We start from the raw sequence: 19,159 nt of genomic DNA, 5'->3' as shown, positions 1-19,159 counted from the left end.
GACAAGGAGATGTTTTATCAGCAATGCTGTTCAACATAAGTTTGGAGAAAGTAATGCGAAACTTGACTGTCAATCCAAATGGAACAATCATGGATAGAACATTGCAATATATGGCATATGCGGATGATGTGGTTTTGATTGCTAGGAACAAAAGAGCTCTGGAAGAAGGTTTCAACCAACTGGAAATTGGCTCTCAGAATACAGGACTCACCATAAATGCAAACAAGACAAAATACATGTTCAACAGCAGGATAGATGGTCAAGAAAACGAAAGGCAACTAGTGATGGGCAATAGTATCTTTGAAAGAGTTGACGAATTCAAGTACTTAGGTGCTATGATAACACATAGAAATGAAGTGCAGGTAGATATCAAAGCAAAGCTGTCAGCAGGTAATCGATGCTATTATGCCATGAAACATTTTTTGAATTCCCGGCTCATCACTAGGAAAGTGAAAATACAAGTATATATCACCGTTATTAGACCAGTAGTGCTTTATGGTGCAGAAACTTGGGTCCTAACTCAAAAAGACGAAGCGCTACTTAATGTCTGGGAAAGAAAAATCCTCCGGAAAATATATGGACCTATCTTCAGTAATGGAGAATGGAGGATACGTACTAATCAGGAGTTACGAGAGCTTTTCGGAAACCCAGACATTGTGAGTGAGATAAAAGTTAGGCGTCTTAGCTGGCTGGGACACCTTGAACGAATGAGTGACTCCAGGAGTGCGAAAAAAGTCCACAGAATGAATCCAGGTGGAAGAAGATTAAAGGGAAGACCGAGAATGCGCTGGATTGATGACGTAGAGAATGACCTGAAAGAAATGGGTATCAGAGGTTGGAGGAGAAAGGTGCAAGACCGAGACGAATGAAGAGGCATATTGCGGAAGGCCAAGACCCTCAATGGGTTGTAGAGCCACGGAGTAAGTAAGTAAGGGTGTTTTGAATACATTTGTATGACAATGATTGTTGAGGTTTGTGACTTAACAGTCCGAAATATGTACTATAAATCTATTTCGTTAATCTATTAAATTTATATTTTATGATCTATATCTACAATATCTAGTGCAATAGATATTATTTTGGATTGTTCCATTCTATTCTGTCATATGGTGTTTTCCTTTGGGTGAACTCAACCCATAGCATCAGGGCATTTTTGTGGCAGAAAAAAAGCAATACGAATCATGAGTAACCTTGGTGTTAGGGATTCATGCAGAGAAGCTTTTAGACAGCTGAATATTATGGCCATACCAGCACTTTTTATTAATTAAAATCTGTTACGTGTGAGACAAAAAATTTCCAGTTCTGATATCCAGTCAAATACCCACAATTTCAATACTAGGAATAGGGAGAATTTAACAGTGCCTCACGTTCGACTGAGGAAAACTTACAAAAGCTATTATTTAGCCTACAGCAAATAAAATTATTCAACAGGCTGCCGCTGGAAATTAGAGCATTTCCAGTTGGTCGCTTCAAGATGGTAGTTAGCAAGTGGTTACATCTAAGTCCTTCTATACAGTGCAAGAGTTTCTTGAATGTGATATTGTTATTAATGTCTAGCATAGTAAAGTTTGTATGTTTGTCTTGTTCACAAATAAGCTATATTGTGATAATATTTCCACTTGTGGTACAGTGTTGAGTGTTTTAGTCAGTTTTATGTGTTGTTTTTTTGTGTGACTGTATTCTGTTGGTTCAGTTGTTGGTTGTATTGCAACTTTCATTGTATTTTTGTTTCCGCCAGTGTAATGATTTTGTTACTTATTGTATTGTTTGTATTTTGACTTTTGCCTATTACTGCATTGTATATGTTTATTGGCAATAAAGTATATCTTATCTTATCTTATCTAGAATCGAGCAATCATGGTGGAGAATCTTTGATCTATATCTATATCATATATAATCTCAAATCACTTCACTTATGGCCTACTTTATTCAAATTAATAAAAACAATATGAAAACTTGTAGTGCCCTTTACTAAAATCTTTATAGTCTTTTCGACCATAAACTTTATGGTCGTAACAAGGCGTTAAAATATTTTAAAGTTTTTAATAAAGGGTACTACAAGTTTTTCTATATTTTTTCATATATAATCTATATCAACAATATGTGCTGCAATGCCACGAGCAGACATGATGAAGAGATCTTTTCGATGTTTCTCAGTACCTAATTAGAATAACAATTTCGGAGATGTATGAGGAAAGCTGTTAGAACTTATTTATAGCAATGATCAGAACGCTTTTGTTAAAATTCATAAAATTTGAAATTTCGACAAAAATTCAACAAATTTGACAAAATCTGTTGAAATTCATCAAATTTGAAATTTGATTTTGACAAAATCTGTTGAAATTCATCAAAATTTAAACTTGTCAAAGTTTTGAAGAATTTGACAAATTTGGATAAAATTTAGTAAATTTGTTGAATTTCGTCGAATTTTCAAATCATACCAAATTAAAAAAATATTTCAAATCTGTTAAACTTCAATTTGTCAAAATATCCTTACAATATGGCTCGATAGGTCTCAATTGTCTTGAATACAGAGTCAAGTTCAATCAAACGCTATGAATTACAATAGACTTACTCACTGTGAATATTACAATAACAATAAATTTTTCATAAATCACCCATCAATAATAATTGCAGACCATGATGTTGAATTGAATTTTGAAATGGCGAAATCAAACAGCCATTAATGATGCAAGCTCAACCAATTGATGCAAAATGACAGACCAAATAATCACCGTTTAATTCGCTAAGCTCTCAAATTAAGCACAGGTTAGCAAATCAAGTTAGCTAAGCAGCTATTCATCAAGCATGCATTTTAACGGACTTGGACTGGCAATAAGTGATTGCCTAAGCCACTAATTACTTGTTTGGAGTCATGTCCACACTGATAATAAAAGTGATTAATGGTTGCTGTTGTAGAATGTTGTCTTCGTCTTAGAACCTCCTACTGCAAAATTAATACCGAAAATTTCGCTCCTCTTTCCATACACTTTAAGCCGTATTTATGACGTTGAATGGTTAGTCATTAACGATGAAATAAACTTTGATTAATCAACAGTATGAGTTTGGAGCGTACTAACTGAGAACTTTGATTACTTTGTTGAACTGCTAGTTCAGCGAAAGTCAGAAGCTCAACAAGTTAAGAGAAATTGAATTGATACAAAAGTGATGCAGGATATTATACAGGGTGTTAAAAACTCTCTACCAATATTCTAGGGCATTGTTCCTGGGTAAAAACATATCTAAATATCATATTTAAATTGTCCGGAAGTCTTTCAGTTACTCACACAGCGGCCATTTTGGTTTTTTCACTTATTATTTTTTTTCTGAATAATGGTTGAAACTCTGCACGATCATTCATAAGAACTAGACAAAGCTAGAAAAAAAATTATGATAATTTTTTAAATTCATAGAACAAAATGGCGGCCATTTAAAATTTTGTTTCTTAAATAACTCAGAAACCGTTGCTTTTACAAAAGCTCTACAAGAATAACTTTTTTAGTAAATTTAATTGCCCATCGATTATTACCAGATTTTAAGATTGGGCCAATATTAACTGAGGTATGGCAGTTTTAGTGATAGGTGACCACTGAAAGTTTTTTGCAGTGCAAACCAAGACATGCTGATAGAGTCGCCTCAATGATGCAATAATCTCTATTTGCATTGAATGTTGATAGAAAGCGATTTTTGGTCATTTCAAACAAAAAAATAACGTTACATAACCCTCTAAAGATGGGTCACCAACCACTAAAGCTTCAATATCTCAGTTAATATTGGTCCAATCTTAAAATCTGGTACCAATCGATAGGCAATTACATTTACAAAAAAAAATATTCCTGTGGAGTTTTTGTAAAACCAACAGTTTCTGAGTTATTTGATAAACAACATTTTTAATGGCCGCCATTTTGTTCAATGAATTTCAAAAATGATCATAATTTTTTTCTAGCTTTGTCCAGTTGTTATAAATGATCGTGCAAAGTTTCAATTTCGTATGCTTAACCATTATTCAGAAAAAATAATAAGTGATAAAAGCAAATTGGCCGCTGTGTGAGTAACACGCTGTGTGTGAAGACTTGCGGACAATTTAAATATGATATTTAGATATGGTTTTTACACAGGAACAATGCCCTAGGTAGGGAGTTCGTAAACACCCTGTATAGACGAATGATCTAATACGTAATATCCCTATTTTAGTAAGATATATTCTAACTGTAGAAACTACTACAGATGATGAGAACTACCACATTTTCAACAGTGTTTTATCCTATAATACCTGACTAAGTTATCTATCTATTTCTATTTTATTGTATGTTGTAACTTCAACTTAGAACTTTTGAACTGTTTATCTGAGTAACACTCCCTTCACTCTTTGAGACATATTCCATGGAAATTCTGCAGGAAAAATTACAAATTTATCGATCCGGAGAATAATGTAATGTACTGTGTGAAAGTAGACTAATAATAACCAAGAGACAAGTCTTTGGTAACATTTTGTACCAAATACGAAACCTATGTTCTTCAACCAACAACTGTTTGGTTATAACATTTTCAGCATCATACCCAAATCAACACAAATCAATTAATCTTCTCTTTCTATGAATTTATTATTCTGATGTACACTTTAATTACATGGGCTACTTCTGTACAAATTAATAAAAACAGATTTTATAAAAGATTTTTATATTGTTTTTTATTAACTTTCATTATATTAAATGAAAAAGACTAAGAAATTGTCAAAAAACCACAGATTTATTGATACTTAGAAAGACCAGTTTCGGTTATTACACCATTGTCAATCTCTGATAAACTGTTTATGATATGTTTATAATAAACTGTTTTAGTCTTCTTCATTTAATATGAATAATTACCAAAATATCAACTTCTCGACTACACAAAAAAAAACTTTCATTGTTGTGATTCATTGAAACTATACAAGTTCTACTCCCTCACAAATCTTCAACTCATTCATTTTCAGCATCACACATTACTCTACACAAATCAACCCATCCATTTTTTCTACGAATTCATTAATCTGATACACACATCCATTATTGTAATTAATTACAAATTCTACAAGTTCTATTCTCCCACAAGTCTTCAATAAACATACTCTGCTCTCCACAAATCAACCATTCATCATTATATGCTACATCTCAACAAGACCACTATCCTAATATAATCCCTGACTAAGTTATCTATCAAACCACGACAGCTATCCAAGACGGAAGCTTCCGGTTTCCTAATTATGCCATCAAATTTAGTCTGCAGACGTGAAGGAGCCAGCCGGCGTGCTAACAATACAAGTGCTGGCCTGGGAACGCGGCGTTGACTCACAAGAGAGGAGGACCTTGGCCCTAATAACGGACTCGTGTGTGACGCTACGGCCTTCGCCTTCCCGCCAATCCCACACATTTCCCGCCACTTTTCCACGACCGATTTTCCCGCGCGCGCCAATTTTGTTACAGTTTTCCGCCATTTTCCTATTACCGTTGCAGCTGTAAAAAACTATTGGAGCATGGTGGCGGAATGGTTAAATGTGTGATAATTTTATTTTGGTTTTGTTTGTACAATAAAAATTGTATAAATTATGGAAGTGAATATCATTGTTTCTCTGCTGTCAGAGTGCTTTTCTGGGAATGTATGATATATATGACACAACGCAATTTCATGCAAAATTGTCAGATATTCTCTAGACTAGTGAGTGAGGGAAAAAGTGTTAAAATGAAGAAATATGGTACGATGGATGCACATTCAACCGGTGATCGGTGACAGCTGCTGAAATGATTACAAGCTTTATTTGTCTAATATCCAACTTAGCTTTAAACAACCTCCCTTCCAACAGGAGGTCAGAGAGCATGTGACCAATTGAAGAGATTAAAGGGATGGAAATTTGATTAAATTAAATAACTCTTGAACATTTTCCTGATATTTTCTAAATATTTAATAAACACCATGAATATTTTCCAGTCAATAAACACATCTCTACAAAACATGATGAATTGATATAATGAATTGCTTAATCATATTCATTCTCAATATTAGTTTGTGACTTATCACATTAATATAAAAACTGCTTACAGAAATGAAGTAGATTGCTTGTGAGAAATTACGACAAACATTACGTTAATTTACAGAGATGAATCATCTAGGTTCCCAGTTTTAAATACTTACTGAGATAAATCAACTACGTTTTTCAGTTTGAAATACGTACTGCGATCGGACTCAAGAAGCATAACATTGCCTTAATTTAGAGACCAGCAAGGACTAACGGTCATAAATACGGCTATTTAAACCCTGAATCCAGCTGAGAGTGAAAGGACATTTTCCTGATATTTTCTGAATATTAATTAAAACACCATGAATATTTTCCAGTCAAAACACATCATGATGAATCTACATTACTTGATGAATTGCTTGCTCATGTTCATTCAAAATCATTTAATGAGTTATCACAGTAATATGAAAACTGTCAACAGAAATAGTATAATAATATCTTGTGAAAAATGACTACGAGAATAACGTCCATTTGCAGCGATGAATCATCTAGGTTCCTAGTTTGAAATACGTACTGAGATAAATCATCTAGGTTCCAGTTTGAAATACGTAGACTCGTACAGAATCAAGGAGCATAAAATTCCCTCAATTTAGAGTCCAGCAAGGACTATCGGTCATAAATACGGCTATTTAACACCTGAATGAGTAGCTGATAGTGAAAGGCGGAGCGGTTTAAGATCTCATATCAAGGTGAAAAATATATACGTATACGAAGAATCATGTATCTACCAGCAGCATATGGACAGTATGTGATGGAGAAAGTAAAGCGTTGTATTTCAGCCCAGAGTTGAAGCCGTTTTGGCCAGATCAGGTTATTAAAATTTAGTCAAGGCAATCGCAGTCACAAATAATGTTTGTTTGTGTCTGGCTCGACGGATTGAGTGATAAAATTGTAAGAGAAAGGAGAGAAAAAAGTCTTGTGACGCGATGGAACAATACAGAACTGACTGTTGGAGCTTTACAAGTCTGCTTCTGAAAACTTGATTCTCGATAACTTGATTATTAGATGGATAGATGAGAAGCTTCGTGAACTTGGAATATTATATAAGCTTGTCATTATATGAAGATGACCACAGATAAAAATGAAAGACATAATTTTTGGATAGCTACAAAAGATTTCTTCCAATATCACCGATTAACAAAATAGTTACGCATGCCCATCATAAGTCATCATAAGTAACCGATGGAATCCTGGAAACTGTAAATGCGCGCCTCACATTCTATTCCTCCAGTTCTATGTAGCCAGAAGCCTACTTAAAAAAAATAAATTGCGAGGAAAAGATCATTTTTCTTGTTGCATCAAAAAATAGTTGATGCCCATCTTGAAAAGTTTTTGTCAATCCTTTTTCGATCTTCTTCAATTTCCTCATTTGAAATCAGCCAGGTTTTGTCTGTTACCTAATGCTATATCATCTGAAATGTTGATTACATATTATCATTGTTGAGTAACCAATTGCGACAAATAATCTGAATGTGTGAGCTCGAATAAGCTAATTACTATATAATATTTTTTATCTGTTCTATCTGCATATGATCTACAATGTAGTTACATTGTAAACTACAAAGTATAGACCTACATTGTAGACTAACTTTTCAATGTTCTCTTGGTAAACTTGCTCATTAAATGCACTCTATGATAATATTACTCAAGCCTGCATAAATTCTAATTGGAAACTTTTACACGAAACAATTGTGTAAGATTACTAAAATTTTTTAGTATACTAAATAACATATCTTCAAAGATTAAAACAGTAAATTCACATCAGAAAACAATAATTGAATAGCCACAACCTCATCTACGGGAACCGTATGTATGTATATATGAATAGCATGACCAACATAATCTATATTGATAATAATAATAATAATTTCTCTTATTGCCAATGAATTGCAACCAGAGGAGTTTATTGACAAAACATATACATAGTTGTTATAATTATTATACATACGGAAGTTGCTAATACTAAACTTAGTTCTAATTATGATACCCCACTATAATAATATGTGTCGGGGTGATCATAATATTCTTTTCTAAAACATGTATAAAAAATTTAGTTAGTAATTTTAGTTATAGAGGTTTGTTAGTTATTATTGTAGTACATACTTCTTTTGGACTCAAAAGAGTGTGTGAATTAAGGTAACATCTTACATAACCTCTAGACTATGTATTCCAAATTAAGGTTTAAAGCAGATTTGGGCGAATGCCTGTTGTTTTTACCTGCATTTTATCTATTGTCTATGAATAAATGAAATGAAATGAAATTGAAGGTAGAATATAATACTTATAAGTATATTATAAAAAGATGACAGTACTTTATCCATTATCCTATTTACAATGAGCTCCTCGGTCTGGTGCCAGTATCATATAGCCAATTCTGTACTGCTCTTTTAAATCTATTTATATTTTTTTCGTCCTTTGCAATCTTGAATCAGTGATATTCAATATCAGTTACATTGGATGTATATCACTACTGACATTATAGATACAGATACATTCTCCAAAGAAAAGTTATGAGGAGTAAAATGAGAATAATTGCTCTATAGTAACAGCATCCTCATCAATCATATCTATATTTTTAAAAAGGTTTACCACTGAGTAGGTACAATAACAGTAATTACAGTATAGCAACAGGTTGCAGTTTTATAGCTGTTACAAAACCACGTTGTCAAATGCAATTTGTTCATTAGGAGAAAGAGTTGAGAAAGATTTAAGAGACAGAAGAAAGGATTAAAAGCAGAAGGAATAACGTTTCCTCGTCATTCTTCCTATTAGATGTCCAATTAAACCGACTTGATTGACCGTTCCATAAAAGTTGAAAAACGGAACAGTTTTAATACGGTACAACAGAGTAAACGAAAGTAAAAGTAGAGTAAAAAGTAAAGTGTGGTTGCAAGGAATGTGGAAACTTGTTGTGCAACGGCTTGCAACAGGTTTTGTTGCTGTATGTGTGTGTTGTATCTTGATTGGCTCTCTTTTACTAATCACTGGGTTTGGGCAAGTAGAGACAATCGAGTTCACATCAGTAATAAGGCTACGGTCAGGCACAGATTAGGTTTCCTATGTGATGGACGACGTGGTTAAAAGTAGAGAAGTGTGTCAGAATATAGGGGGTTAGCTAGACTGGTTTGCCAAAAATTTGCTATTATATTTTCACGATGCTCTCGTCGAAATGTATAATTATTCAACTATTTTATTATATCACAATTGAACTTTCAAAAGAATACCATAAGTTGCTAAATACAGCAAATGATAATAGTTAGTTGACTTGCTTAAACTTCATGAGCTGGAATTTGTGATTAAAACTGAAACAAAACTATAACCAAGCCTGAACTGAAACAACACAACTGAAAATTTCATCAAAATTCAATCAAAAACAAATTTGGAAAGATGAAAAGACTGCGTTCCAAACATTTAAAAACAAAATTGGGAAGACTGTGTTCCAACATAAACTTTAATTTTCTAACTTCTCCATCCTGGCGACTTCAAATAACTGTTTTATTTATTTTATTCTATTTATTTATAGACGATAGATACAATGCAGGTAAAAACAAAATGCATTCGCCCAAAACTGCTTTAAACCTTAATTTGGAATACACAGTCTAGAAACACTATGAAACAACTGAGTACTATTTGGAACACAGAACTTACTAGTACTATTTGACAGACCTGACCAGAAGCCATTTTGTAATGCAAATTATTGTCATTTTCTATTTTTCTTATGAGACCTGAAGCTTTTATGAACAGTTTCACTGTCTCTTCAAAAGTGTTCAATGATTTTCTCCCGCATGGAAGGTCAAGTTTGTTCGCAGAGTTTGAAGAGTCAAAGAACTTTTTTATGAAATGTGAAAGCTCCTGCTAAAAGTCTACAGTCATGAACATTTGGACTTGAAGAATCAGTTCTAGATAGTGAACTTATGAGCGTTCAGGAGCCTGTCAAATGATCTTGGTTTCAAACCCTTGAAGTTTTAAAAATGTTTCAAAGTAAACATAATTTGTTAAGCAAACTATCTTGTAGAATATCTCAATAATTGAGATACCTTGAAATTTGAGTACTATTGGATACATCAAGAATCGATTGAGTTAAAACAGAAGAAGTGAACGAAACAGTGGCGATTCTCCTATAATTGCGATTTTAACATCCAATAACTTATGTCTCTTATTAAGCCGTGTCCACACTAAACAACTGTTCGATATAAATGTTCGGCAAACATGTTTGTTGAGGGGCTCAGGGACAAACATTTTAAAATATATGAGCAATCATTTTTTGTCAAACAAAAAACTACTGTTTTTCCAAAAATTTTCAGTGTTTGCTGTAAAACATAAAACCTGTTCTCCCCACTTACAAAATATTTTGTTTGGTGACGCGTCCACACTTGCCACGAGCAAACATTGTTTGTCAAACATAATAAAATTTGCCCTAACTGTTTCAACAAACATGTCTGTCGTACATTTGTTCAGTGTGGACATGGCTTTATATCATTTATGATTGAGAAACAAAACGTTCTATCAGTTATTGTACGAGTAATTTAAAAGTGTAGAAACTGAATGTGAACTGTACAATAAAATGTGATCCAAGATTGATGAAAAAAAGAGAAAGAAGGTATGACATTCATGTCTACTCATGTCTACCTCATGTATACTTCAGTTATCTCTTTTCCAAGAAATCTTCGGTAAAGTTAAATCCCATACAAAGATCAAGGAAAATCATAGTGTAATAAAAATTAAGTCAAAAGAAATAGAAAAATCTGGTGTGGCGCACTCACACAACTTTCCTTGCCGTTATGAAAATTGATCACTGACGCTAGTGTTCCCGCGCATCTCAAGTCTACTATTCAAATATTTGAGCCAGCTGGTGACAGGGCAATAACGCTGGAGACACACATGAGGTCTGCTATCTCTCTTATAGTGAATAATTTAATAGAATCAACAATAATTTGCAATTGAATAATCACATTTTCTCGAATTTAAAGCTTATTTTCAATTTTAGGTGGAAATGTTACTAAACATTAATTGTAGAGATTATCATGCTCAATCTACTCCACTTAATTTTCATTGTTTCAATTGTATCTGAAGCCTGATAATTGGGAATCTATCTGCATTGATGGGGCGGAGCTCCTGAAGTTTTTACAGATATGGGACTTGTGGCAGTTGATAGAGCTTATCGATGACTTTTTTAGGTATGAATTTGATCAAAATCGTTGGAGCCGTTTCCGAGAAAATCACGAAAAACCCTGTTTTTGACAACATTTTCGCCATTTTAGCCGCCATCTTGAATTGCATTTGATCGAAATTGTTCGTGTCGGATCCTTATAGTGAAAGGACACACGCACACACACACACACACTCACACACTCACACACACACACACACACACACCACACACACACACACACACACACACACACACACACACACACACACACACACACACCACCACACACACACACACACACACACACACACACACACACACACACACACCACACACACCACACACACACACACACACACACACACACACACACACACCACCACACACACACACACACACACACACACACACACACACACACACACACACACACCACACACACACACACACACACACCACACACACACACACACCACACACACACACACACACACACACACACCACACACACACACAGACCAATACCCAAAAACCAGTTTTTTGGACTCAGGGGACCTTGAAACGTATAGAAATTTAGAAATTGGGGTACCTTAATTTTTTTCGGAAAGAAATACTTTCCTACTTTCCTTACCTATGGTAATAGGACAAGGAAAGTAAAAATTATTTTCATAGACTCAAGTAAAATAATTGTACCAATTACTTGGGAAAATCCTAGTATACATTCACTTAATTAGATGATAATCTGCTCAAAGTTTTTAATACAGACTGTGGATTTCACAAGAAGAACTATTGAAACTATCTTAAATCATTGGACTTGGTAAAAAATTCTTGAACGGTCTCTTCGAACGGTACTCCAGAATCACTCAACTCCCCGGAAAAATCGTTTCCGATTCGAGGACAGTAATTTTCCGGTTTCACCTCTCGGAAAAACTGGGGAAATGTCAGAGTAAACAGATTGGCAAGCATCAAGCCACGCGTAAAAAATGATGCTCAGAAAAAATTGTGAAATAAAATAAGTGCCTATCTCCGTGGCATCGTGGGACCGTTGCGTTATAAGAATAGTTGATGACAACCAGTTTCCGTGCTAGCCTACTGTTTCCTGCCAATTGAATTCGTATTAAATAATAAAATTAATGTCTATCATATTTTTTCACATTTTTTGATTGCCGATTTTTTGATACCCAATTGAATTCGTATTAAGTGATGAAATTTATGTCCATCATATTTTTCCAATATTGTTTTGTTGCTAGGTAGTGCCTAGGTGAAGGGGGAGTGACGATATTGCGAAATCAATAGAAGTGGGCCAACTGATCTATAATTTCATCTCGTTATGATTATAACCACTGTATTTAAATGAAAACGGTAAGGGTCATGAAATGTGTGCGCAGTGGCCAGCTAGCTAGATTACGTCACCGCCACCAACCGAAATTTTTAACACCTATTGACAATAATTATTTATGAAACTTATTTGTTAAAAACAGATGATTGAATATAAAATTACGTCATCTACACCAGAAATTCAGTACAAACATGCGCGTGACATCTACCGTCTTCTTGTATATAACGTGATTATAACCACAAAATACCTGTGAAACATGATGGTGATGAGACATCGATGGACATAACGATTGTATCCAATATTCCAGTCAACTGTGGTTCATTAGTTCATTAGATACTGTTTGTATTGATTCGCAAATCATCAATATCATCACTTCCTATCGTTCAGTTTACATGAAATTTCATGTGTGAAAACAGATGATTCATTCTTATGACGAAAGAATGAATACTGACAAGTGAGGAATAAAAATAGTATTATTGATTATTGACCGAGCGAAGTGAAGTCTAAGATTCAAGTCGACGGTTTGGCGTTTCTCTTAATGCTTAAATGTTTATATGTTTATATATTTTCATGTTGCGCATTTATGACGAAACGCTGTATAGATTTTCATGAAATTTGAAAGGTATGTTATGTTCCTTTTTAAATTGCGCGACGACGGATATACAAGGTTTTTGGAAATTTTGCATTTCAAGGATAATATAAAAGGAAAAAGGAGCCTCCTTCATACGCCAATATAACCGTAAAAATCAGACTATAGAATTATTATTCATCATAAATCAGCTGTCTAGTGGACTATAATACTACCCGTTCAAAAACATCGAACATCTTGAAAATTGTATCTTTCCATCAACGTTGTAGACAGTTGCAGCCAGACCTGATAACAGCGCTCACACTCACATTCCGGGACGACACGTCACGGTACAATAGGACAGAAAGCTTTATATTTATTTAGGATTTTTTCTAGACATTTTAGAGTGATAAATTATTTATTAATTTTTGAGAAAACATAATAACAGGTCAATGCAACTTACTGAGCGCGAGGTCTACTGTTCACAGAACTACTAGTTACAATAATTATATTCATCTCCAGCTTTCAATAATTCAATCATTTCAAACAGAATAACTCTATCAGTAATCAATCAATAAATAATACAGTTCTCTACGATATTCTGACAACTCTGAACTTCATTAGAATCATGTTCCTTATTATTCAATTCAGGTCGATTGAGTTCAATCACTACCACCGTAGTGGTTCGCTTCAATCATTCAATATTCTAAATAAATAAGTTATTTCATATTGTGTTTATTTCAACTCCACTTCAAGGTGTTCCCGCCCCATAATTTTAAGATCAATGGGAACCAAAATAATCTATTCGAAAAAGAATTTGAGGTTTAAACACGATGACATATTTTGAAGTGGTGTGGCTCCTCAATAGAGACAGGTCTATGAAACATTTATATTTAAATATATGTTATTTTTCATATTCACATTATTTTATATTGCATCCAAACAACTCACAAGTGGGTAGTCTACTAGTAATAAAGTTATAAAACCAGAAATTCACTTCAATATAATATTTCTACGCCAACTCTGGATGCAACCTATCGACAGGTATTATGAAACTTTGTCATCTCTCACTCTCTCTCTCTCACACACTCTCTCTCTCACACACACACACTTTCTCTCTCTCTCTCTCTCTCTCTCTCTCTCTCTCTCTCTCTCTCTCTCTTTGTCATCTCAGCCGTGTACTTCAAAAAATGTATACACTTCTCGAACGATCTGTATTATGTAAGCGACCCGTTAAAGGCGAAACAGAAATCGTCGTGATGATATTATTGATATTTTCATTACAACAAAACTGGGTTTCGGGATGAGGATGACATCGGTGCATCAAAGCCTTGACATTTACAAGTCTGGCATCATTCTGCGCCGGGAAACCGAAACGATTGAACGAGTTTTATAGAGATGAGCCAACCGATAATGGCCGAAATATTGTGGGATTGACAGCATATTTGCATCGGACAGATCCTGTTGACTTTTACCAGAATTCCCACGAGTTGACAGGTCTGTTGAAATATCAACCTTTCAATCAGCGCGAGTTTCACACTCTGGTAGCAGAGTGAATAATTCATCAACTACAGAAGCACGAAACATTCTTGAAAAGGAAAGTGAAAAGTGTGGGAAGAGTTATATTTTTCTTGACCAGTGTTACGTATTTTCATTATTTATTTTCGTAATATCGAGAAAAAAGTTGGTTTGATGCTGGTCTATGGCTATTACTTAGATAAATCCTACTCGTGGAAGTTTTTCTCATTATCTTGTCTTTTCCTCATCACTCACATACACGTATAAATTCTACTCAAAATTCAAATTGCGAGAATTTCAAAGAAATTCATTTTTTTTTTACAGTGCTTGACTAAAATGGTTCGCGATTTTGTTCTTTACAAACTTCAGAGAAATATACTCAAGGAATGTCTTCGGAAGAGAGACATTTTTCAATTAACGTACCTTTATTCTTCTTTTCTCCCACTTCTTTTTCATAATTTTCCCGACAGAATTTGTTTTAAAATTATGCTTCTTCATCAATTGTTAGAATTTCATAATCAAATCAAGACATTTTATTGACTCAACCCTGGCAATAATAGGATATTATATTATAAACCTTGCAACCAATACATAGATAGTATCACATTACAAAAATCTACGTAATCTTACAATACATGAATTCATATTGGATGTAAATGACTTGATATTGTCGAGTAGAATTTTTTTATTGTTTCATTGATTTATTAAAACAATTTGAAATACTAGTAACGGTTGTAACATCATCATCAATCTCTAGTGTACTGAAACCTCGAACATTATAGTAACCTAGAATATTTTGGGTGAAGCACCACAATTGGTCATTAGCTGTGGAAAAATGGAGGTTGAGCTAGCTCTACTGTCATTGGCCGAGACAAGACACGCTCAAGTATCCCATACCTTTCTAGTCTTGGCTAATGACAGTAGAGATCAACCTTCATTGGTATACAGCCCAACCTTATAGCCCAATCGTAAGGCTCCATCCGCACTATGTATTCTGCTCAATGTTCAAGCTTTCAGTTCACTAGATATTGATAATGGTGTAACAACCGAAACTGGTATATCGAATTGTTTTAATAAATTAGTGAAAACATTCAACCAATGAGGACAGTTTAAAGTGAAGCTCAGTTACCATGTCAACATTCCCAGTAATCGTTCACGATCAAACATATTCAAGGCGAGATTTCGTAATCGTCAATTCTCTAAACTTTCACATACAATTATCGAAATGATTACCACCTCAAACTCAAATGACAGATCTTAATTAGCAATCTCTCACAGCGGACATGAGAACGCGGAATTAATGAGAGAGTGAATGCTGTTGATTGAAGCAATAATCGCTAATGTAAATAGCAATTGTAATTGTAATTATTAAAATTACTTGCAATACAATTATTGGTGAACATGACTTTGGTGACTTACGGAACTTGAGGAAGTTGGAATAGTTGTGGAGAATGTCACTTTCTAACCTCAAATGTCAATGAATTGCAACGGAGCTGCATAAATAATGAAGAGAATGAACAATAATTATTGGCAAGTCCTCCGAGAAAGTGGTTTCCCTAACTGCAACACATCGAATTTCGACAAAATTTACTATTTCAGATTGGAAAGATCTATGAATCTCTAATGAATTGATATTATTTATTATGGTTGATGTGCTAATGTCATCAGTTTGTTATATGGAAATGGAATCATAAATATGAGAACTATTTGTCCATGTAATGATACAGAATGTTTCTTCTCATTACCCTTTTACTTTTATTGTCTATCTCTAATTATTTGTTATATATACTGTATAATCAATAGTATGGGATTTATGGTAATTCAATTCCAAGAATATTGAGTATTGACTTGCTTTATAAAATGGTCTCTCAGATTCGAGTTCAATACTCTATTTGATTTATTTTCAAAATAACTCATCAAACTGAAGATATGAAAATGTTATAAATTGTCGTTTCATTTTTTCCAGAAACGTCCAGATCATTCTTGGACACTGTTTTCTTTGCCATACCTCAAAAATTGGTGAGTCACAATCTCCTCACTTGGATTTTATCAAACAAACATCAAAGTTAATTCATGATGAAAGTTTTAAATTCAGGGAAACAGAAGAATATTTTCTTTCATAAGCAAAGTGGATGTTAAGGAAAGATCCGTGGTCCCAGTGGATAGAGTGCTTGCGTAGCAGCCTAGAGATCCCGGGTTCATACCCACTTATCACCAGAAAAATTTAACCAATTCACTCTCATGTTATTGGATGATCATGTTGAATTGTCGGTCCCGGCTGAAGTTTGACAGTCGTAAGGCCCATTGACGGCTTATAATATGTATATATATTGGGTAAGGTGTGACATTCCCGCAAGGGACTCCCCAACAAAAGTCATAAGAATTTACTTTTACCATGCATGTTGAAATGTAAAACTATCTTTAAAGTGATTTTAATATTGTCATTTGGACTATTTTTATAAAATTAGGGAGAGAAACAGTTTTGGGTTTATCCTGTAGATTCTCTCCCAATCATTAATTTGATATTGTGACTGTGGAATGTAATAAATAAATGAATAAATACTATTAACTTCCTCATAAAAACAATTTGAATTCATGATGAGTGATTCTAAGGCTTAAGAAATCATAACTACTCCTAATTTCAAGTTGACTGTATGATACTCCTCTAACAACTCACATTCATAATTCATTCCCAACTTGATCTGATTTATTTCTCAATTTGGCACTTCCAGCTCAATATTAGCATACATTATAAAGTCGCAAGCCCTTCTCAATCTAATTTCGCAACCAAGAGAGGCGACCAAGTCAAAGTCCGTAACATGTCTGCCAGATCACAGATGGGCTCAAATTATTCACTTACATAACAATGTAACAGGTATGTCACTGCAGGTTACATAACTGCGGTTTATAAATAATAGAATGGGGACATGGCATAAGTATCACACCTTCCAGACTATGCACTCAATAGATTTCGTTGTCTAATTGTTATGAATGCATATAATTTACATGATAATTGTTATTATATCATGCGAGATTTATTGTTTTTCCAATGTGGAAGATGAGAAAGATCTGTGATATGAGTTATGTGTGGTTGATATGTTGTGATGTTCAACATGATGGTCAAAACTTTAAGGTTTGAAAAACAATTTTATTGAGAGTTTACAATATAAGTTTACAACCAACAATTTACAAACAAATGAAAAGTAGTTTGATCGTATGAGAGGAGATATTGTGGTGTTTCTCCATGATTGAAAGAATAAGACGTTTATTTGGTGAATAAAACTGTTTTTTTATTTAAATTTATTCTGATCAAATAGAGTGGTTTGAATATAGTGGCATTGGCAACATTCATCTTATTCTTTCTAAATGAAAAGTAGACAGTATAAGAAGCTTCAATACAATACATTCGAAACTGAACGTTCGTTTAAGATAATTATCAGCTATCGCTAAGAAAATATCAAAATTTAAGCTATCCAGTTTCAAAAAAGTAATTCTAGAGAACTTCACTCAACTATATTTAGTAAAATATATCACAGATAAAATTATCCACATAACTTCGATGCTCGATCAGTCTGTAAACTGTGTAGAGTGAATCGAAAATCAACAAATGCCAGAAATATTACTAAATATTCCCCAAATATTTTCACTAGAAGTGTTTGTTCAGGGACAGAAATTTCCTAAACAAACAAGAAATTTAAGTCGTAGTGTACAAAGATGAATATTCAGAGACCACAGAGCTACAACAACTAGTTTCCGGCTCATAGAATAATCACTTTTGTTCTGATAAATATTCAAAAGTATAATAGTGCATTTTTAAAAGTTTCAAAAAATTGAAAAAGCATTGTATGAAAGATCCTTGAACAGGAAATTTGAATGACAAATGAGTCCAAATTGAATTCTAGTCATTTGGGGTCTGAGAAGTCAATTCTACAAATCGAATTTTATTCCCGCATGAGACATTAGCTTATATTATCTTGCAAATTTACCAATAATTGGAAAAACGTTTCAAGAGAGTCCCTGAGTTTATATATAGTTTGTTCAAATCTCTATAGAAGTCAGTCGACTCCCAAGATTCAACCGACAAACTTGAATCCCAGAGCTAGGTAAGAATTTTTCAACTATCACTTTTTCAATAAATGTCATGAAAATGATTCTAAAAATAATAATAAGTGTTCATGATGACGAATAATTCAGTTAGTTTATCTATTCGAGTTTTGATTTTGAAACAGGTTAATAAATTAATATGAGCAGAGAAATAAAATTGTTTCCATAAATAGATAGATACATGCAACCTTGAACTTTCAACTTGTAGCATTCCGATGACTAACTTGATTGACAGGATAATTTAAAAAATGTTGGAGATTCTCAGTCGTGATTTTATTTAAAAATCCGTCAGATTCAAACTTCAAAGCCAATTGAGTTGAAAGAGTCGGATTATGAGCTACGTTATTCACATTCCAATAAAACCAAGTTTCAATTGCATTCTCTCACATTACTCTGTAATAGTTACATAAATTGATTGAAAAC

At 33.7% G+C, this 19,159-nt stretch overlaps 1 protein-coding gene across 2 annotated transcripts in view; it reads left to right on the top strand.

The window, feature by feature from the left end:
- LOC111059935 (alpha-N-acetylgalactosaminidase) overlaps window positions 1–19,159 on the top strand; it is a 90,023-nt gene that overhangs the window by 27,514 nt on the left and 43,350 nt on the right. Inside the window, exon 3 of one of the 2 annotated variants that reach the window (XM_039439252.1) lies at window positions 16,599–16,651. The gene's annotated coding sequence lies outside the window, so the exon portion shown is untranslated. Of the gene's footprint in view, window positions 1–16,598; window positions 16,652–18,600; window positions 18,736–19,159 lie in introns of those variants that run through there. The other variant, XM_039439253.1, reaches the window with a different exon arrangement.

Source organism: Nilaparvata lugens, chromosome 12 (genome assembly GCF_014356525.2).
Source record: "Nilaparvata lugens isolate BPH chromosome 12, ASM1435652v1, whole genome shotgun sequence".
In the NCBI taxonomy this organism is placed as follows: Eukaryota; Metazoa; Arthropoda; class Insecta; order Hemiptera; family Delphacidae; genus Nilaparvata; species Nilaparvata lugens.
Note: the sequence above shows the minus strand (reverse complement) of the source record. Positions and strands in the feature narration are given on the sequence as shown.